The sequence below is a fragment of the Trachypithecus francoisi genome, unplaced genomic scaffold (genome assembly GCF_009764315.1).
Source record: "Trachypithecus francoisi isolate TF-2019V2 unplaced genomic scaffold, Tfra_2.0 Contig01451, whole genome shotgun sequence".
NCBI lineage: Eukaryota > Metazoa > Chordata > Mammalia > Primates > Cercopithecidae > Trachypithecus > Trachypithecus francoisi.
The window spans coordinates 3,003,258-3,009,362 of NW_022681432.1; the positions used below are offsets into that span (position 1 = coordinate 3,003,258).

The window sequence follows — 6,105 nt, forward strand, 5'->3', positions numbered from 1 at the left end:
GAGGCGGAGCTTGCAGTGAGTTGAGATCCGGCCACTGCACTCCAGCCTGGGTGACAGAGCGAGACTCCGTCTCAAATAAATAAATAAATAAATAAATAAATAAATAAAAGGCTCATTCACCATGATCAGTAAGATTTATCCCAGAGATGCAACGACAGTTCAACATATCCAAATCAATAAACATGATACACCACATTAATAGAATGAAAGACAAAAACAACACGATCATTTTAACGAATGCAGAAAAAGCATTTGACAAACTTCAATATCCTTTTGTGATAAAAACTCTCAACAAATTAATTATACAAGGTATGTACCGCAACATAATAAAAGCCATATATGATAAGGCCACAACTAATATACCCAATGGTGAAAAGTTAAAAGCATTTCCTCTAAGATCAGGAACAAGACTCTTGTCACTTCTATTTAACATAGCACTGGAAGTTCTAGCAAATCAATTAGGCAAGAGAAAGAAATGAAAGGCATACAAATTGGAAAAGAAGAAGTAGAATTGTCTCTTTTCCCAGGTTACAAGATATTATATGTAGAAGATCTTAAACATGCCACCAAAAAGTTGTTAGAACTAATAAATAAACTCAGGGAACTGCAGCACACAAAGTCGACATACAAAAAAGCAGTTATATTTCTATATACTATTGAAGATGATCTACCCAAAAAATAAAGAAAGAAAGCAATGCCGTTTAAAACAACATCAGAAAGAATAAAACACTTAAGAATAAACTTAGCCCAAGAGGTGAAAGAGCTGTATATTGAAAACTATCAAACCATAATGAACAAAAATGAAGATACAAATGGCAAGATATCCTATGTTCATGAATTGGAAGAATGAATGTTGTTAAAATATCCATACTACCCAAAGCAATCCACAGATTCAATTCTAATGGCATTTTTCACAGACACAGAAAAAATAAACAATTGCAAAATTTGTATGGAATCACAAAAGACTCTGAATAGCCAAAGTAGGTGTACAACCAAAGCAAATGAAATCAGCAATTGCAAAGATATCTGCACTCCCATGTTCATTGCAGGATTATTCACAATAGCCAAAACGTGAAAACAACCTAAGTGTCTAACCTAAGTGTCTGCCAACAGATCAATGGATGAAGAAATTGTGGTGTATACATACACACACACACACACACACACACACACACCCCGGGTTATTATTCAACCATAAAAAAAGAAAGAAATCCTGTCATTTGCAACAACATGGATAACCCTCAAGGGTATTATGCTAAGTAAAGTAAGTCAGACAAAGAAAGACAAACTCTGTATGATTTTATCTGTACGTGGAATCTTAAGAAGTTGAACTTACTGAACTAGAGAATAGAATGGAGGTTACCAGGGGCAAAGGTGAAGGAAAGGGGAGAGGTTGGGAGGTTGGCCAAAGGGCACAAACTTTCAATGATAAGATAGGTAAGTTCAAGGGATACAATACACAGCATAGGAAGTGATACATATAAACTAATTTGATTCTGGTAATCACTCCACAAAATATATGTATATCAAATCATCACACTGTACACCTTAAAATCAAACAATTTTATTTGTCAGTTATACCTCAATAAAGCTGGGGAAAAAAAGAAAAAAAAATACATAAACCCAGAGGGTCTTATAGCTACCTATTCCCTGGGCACATCTTGAATTTACCATTCCCTAGAACTTCTTAATAGCTAAAATCATAAATTCAGCAAGTTTTTTTCTGAGTACAACCTCCTATCATTACAGTTTCGATTTCCTTACTGATCTACTTCAGTTCTTACAGGTAAAGTTACCTACCTTAGAAGACGTTTAGTGAGAATTAAATGAAATAATGTGTATCAACAGCTTAGCACAGTACCTGATACACAGTAAGTTCTCAATAAATCAAAGACAAATTTTGATTTTAAGTATTCTATTACAAACAAATTATCTGCCAATACCCAAATTGTCCTCACACTCACTCTCAACCTCTGGCATTAAATGAAACTTGGCTTTTACTTGACACTACTATTATACATTCCTCCCAATCCACTTAATTGAAGGCCAGACCCCCAGCAATTCCCCCTAATTCCAGAAGACCTGAGAGATCAGCATAGTCCTTGCTTCTCAAGCACCATGATCTCCACAAATCTTAGCCATTTCTAACGCAATTACCCTACCTTGCAATTATTAGAAATGGTTTCACCTTCGAGATCCTAAATGCTTGAAATTTCCCTCATTAAAATAGAATGCTCTTTCAACTCTCCTGCTCTTTTTGAACTAGATCTTCTTTCTCACTATGGCCATAAATCTTCTAGTACCCTAGTCCATTACTTCAGTCTTCTTTGTTTGTCTCCTTATCCAGAGTAGATGACTATTATTTGGATAAATTCCCTAGATCTTCTAACATTCTCACCTTGACAACACTCAGCACTGGAGCAACCCACTGTCTCCTCTTCCCCTATGCTGTGAGCACTGTTGGAGAAAGTCACTACTAGAGCCAACATTAGCCGGGCCCTCACTTCTCAGCAATTATTAATATTTTATTCAATGTCTACTGATACTTTACTGAATTCCTGCAACACCTTTTCCAAGCCTATCCTATTCTTAAACTCCTAAAGGCACATTTTACTCTCTCAGCAGATGACCTTATACCCAGAAGATACAGACCTCCAATGTGAGCTCCCTCCTTGACCTCCTTCGTTCTTCAAAATCACTTTGTATCTTCACCTTCTATCTTGACCAACTCTGGCCTTTGAAGCAAAGTGTGTCTCCTCTTTGCCAAGGTTAATCCCTCCACTTGTTCTCTTGATTTTACCACTTTCTTACAAAGTATGGTTAAGAGTCCAGGTTCAGGACTTAAACCATGTGATTTCAGATCCAGCTCTACCACTTTACTCCTGTATGACCTTGGAGTTACTCAACCTTTTTAAGCTTGTTTCCCTACCTGCAAAAAGTGATTAATAACAGTTCCTACTCATAGGGCCAACGTGAAACATAAATGAGAGAATCCACATAAAGTGCTTAGCAAAATTCCTAGCACGTAGTCAATATTCAATAACATAATAGCTGTAAATACTATTACCTTTCCCTCTAGATACCTCCTGGTACATTTTCCCTTGTCTCCAAAGTAGCTCAAGTCTTCTGTCTCCTGTTTTGTTTTTAGTTTTTTTTGTTTCTGTTTTTGTTTTTTTTTTTAAATTAAAAGACACCTTTTCTGGAATTTGCTACCCTCATTCCAAGATTTCGTTCCTTTCTTTCACCACCAAAGAGTAATGTATAACTCCTTTCCAGAGGACACATGGAGTAGTGGAAAGACTTTGGGGATAAATATACTGTTTGAACCTAGTTCTTCCACTTAGTGGTTGTATGGCCTGGAGCAAGCAGTTTTTCTAACCCTCCATTTTTTCATCTGTAAAATGGATATATTACCCATTTCTTAGGGTCATCAAGAGGATTAAACTAAAATAATATATGTAAATCATCTGGCCAAAGTAGGTGCTAAATGAATGCCAGTTCTCCATCCCTTATTCTTTTCTTAACCCCTTACAATTTTGGTTGTTCCTCTACCACTCTATCTCTTTAGCTCACTTCAGCTCTTATTAGCATGGTTTTGAATAATCTGACTCCTCTAAACCTTAATTTTCATCTGTAAAATGGTAATAATACCCACCACATAAAGCTGTCTTGAGAATTAGTGAATTAACACATGTAACGTGTTTTAGCATAGTGCCTGGCCTGGAGTAAGCACTTAATAAATGATAACTGCAGCAACTTATTAACGGTGAAATCAAAGGACTGTTCAACTCTCTTCTCTAAGTTTCAATGACAACACACTATTCTGGTTTGCTTTTTGCCACTGACCATTCCTTCTCTCTGTGCACCTTCTCCATGAAGCCTTTCTTTACTCTCTTCAAACCAAGTGTGAGCTCTCTCTCTTTTTGAGCCTCAGAGCACTTTGTACTTCTCTTGAGGTAAGAAACTCCCCTTACTCTAATCACAGTCATTTGTGTTATATGTGTTATATCTCCACCACTTAATCTCTTTTGTCCTCATTGCCTGACACTTTATTCATGTAGAACATGTTGACTACCTAATATACATCAGATTTGTGCCAGGTACTACGGATACAAAATATAATTACTGTCTTCAAGGAACTTAAAGTTTAGGTAGCTAGAACAGACAAGTAAGTATTCTGTATGTGCAGTGGAATAAATGCTTGGTTAAGAGTGTGCCCAGAGTCCTCTGGGAGCACAAACCAGAGTTATTTAAAATAGACTGGCGAGGACCGGGCGCGGTGGCTCACGCCTGTAATCCCAGTACTTTGAGAGGCCCAGGCGGGTGTATCATGAGGTCGGGAGTTCAAGACCTGCTTGACCAACATGGTGAAACCCAGTCTTTACTAAAAAATAAAAAAATTAGCCAGGCATGGTGGCGCGCGCCTGTAGTCCCAGCTACTCAGGAGGCTGAGGCAGGGAATCACTTGAACCCGGGGTGAGCGGGGGGCGGGGAGGTTGCAGTGAGCCGAGATCGCGCCACTGCACGCCAAGTCTGGGAGACAGAGCAAGACTCCGTCTCAAAACTAGAAAATAAAATAAAATAGACTGGGGAGATCAAGGACACTGTTAGACAAGGCATTTTTGTGTTTTGCCTATGGGGAGGCTGTACACAAATATCTGTTGAATTAAAGAATGAACTATAAATGCAACTAGATAAGCATGGGAAAAGGCACTTTAGGCTCAGAGAAAGAGCACATAAAAAAGCAAGGAGGGGTCAAGCAAGTAGCTCAGTATCGACAGGAGGAGGGTTCCTGAGTGACAAGAGATAAGGCTGGAAAGTCTAGGTAAAATCAGGTGTTCTAGACATAAGAGCATGACCTGACCCCAGAGGGGAGATGATGACATGCCCATACAGTTTTTTAAATGGGGGGGGGGGGGGGGGAGGCAAAAATGAAATTTGCATTTTGGTAGATGTACTCTGGCAACACAGAAAACGGATTACATGAGAGCCAGGCTTGAGGCAGCAAGTTCAGGTAGGAGGTTGTTGAAAGAACTCAGATGAAGTATGAGAACCAGAACTGCAGATGCTGCCGACTTAAACTTCAGCGAAACTGAATTATTCATATTGTATCTCCTGCAAGCCTAACACAATATTTTACACTTAAAACCCGCTACGTAAATACCTGTAGACTACCATTATTAAACACTACTTAGGGAACTGCAGCAAGCAGCCAGCTGAGTCACTCACTGTACACGGATTCCCAAGTAAAGGCACCTTTTCCAAGCGTAAAACGCTAAAGAAACAGGTTATTCGAGCACAGAGAGCAACAACACTACTTGTAAACCAGCGCATTCCTGAGAGACTATGGGACCTCTCTATCCTGGTCAGTTTCACCCCAAATGTTTCAACAAAGTCCTTCCATAGGGTCACGAGGCCTTGCCCTGTGCGCCGAGACAAATGCCCAGGATTTTTTTTTTTTTTTTCTCTTTATTGCAGCTCAAGACCAAAACGTCTACTGTGGCTCGTCGCCTGGCCAGCCATTTTCACCCAGCCGTTTCCCAGTTTTGTACTGTGCCACTGTGTAAATCGACAACCGCCGGGGATTGAGGAAGCAGTGTCCCAGGCTGATAAAACCCTAATGGGGAAAGGCAGGTGTCTTGACGCTTCAAACAATAAAGATTGTAATTATGTCAAAACCCACCTCCACCCCGCCCCTTGCTCCGGGGCTCCTTCAGAAGTTAGTAGGATCCCTTTTACAGTTACCGGGATGCTATCGGCAACCACAGAAATTAAGCAAGTTCGTTTTCGCTTACCCTGATGGCCGCCATGTCTACGACCCTTTTCGCCAAGGTTTTCAGACGGAGAGCGGAGAGGGACAAATCAGTTCGACTAGGCTCCCCTTCCGACAGCCCCGCCCCGTTACGCCAGTTGCCTGCCAGTTACCGCCTTTTCTCCGCCCTCCTCCAGCGGCCTTGGCAACTGCTGCAGTTTTGCTCGGCTGTCTTCCGGAGAAACTGTTCACCCTTGTGGTTGCCCCTCCCGGTCCCAGATAAAGCCTTTCAGAATATTATCCATAGTCTAGGTGGGAGTTATTTTCCTGGGTGCAGAACTTTTAATTATTTT

The 6,105-nt window shown here is 40.2% G+C and overlaps 1 protein-coding gene across 1 annotated transcript in view; it reads right to left on the bottom strand.

Moving 5' to 3' along the window:
• Positions 1 to 5,811, bottom strand: part of APOOL (apolipoprotein O like) — an 83,606-nt gene extending 77,795 nt beyond the window's left edge. The window contains exon 1 of the mRNA XM_033233454.1: positions 5,796 to 5,811. The gene's annotated coding sequence lies outside the window, so the exon portion shown is untranslated. The remainder of the gene's footprint in view (positions 1 to 5,795) is intronic.
• Positions 5,812 to 6,105: the final 294 nt, after the last annotated feature.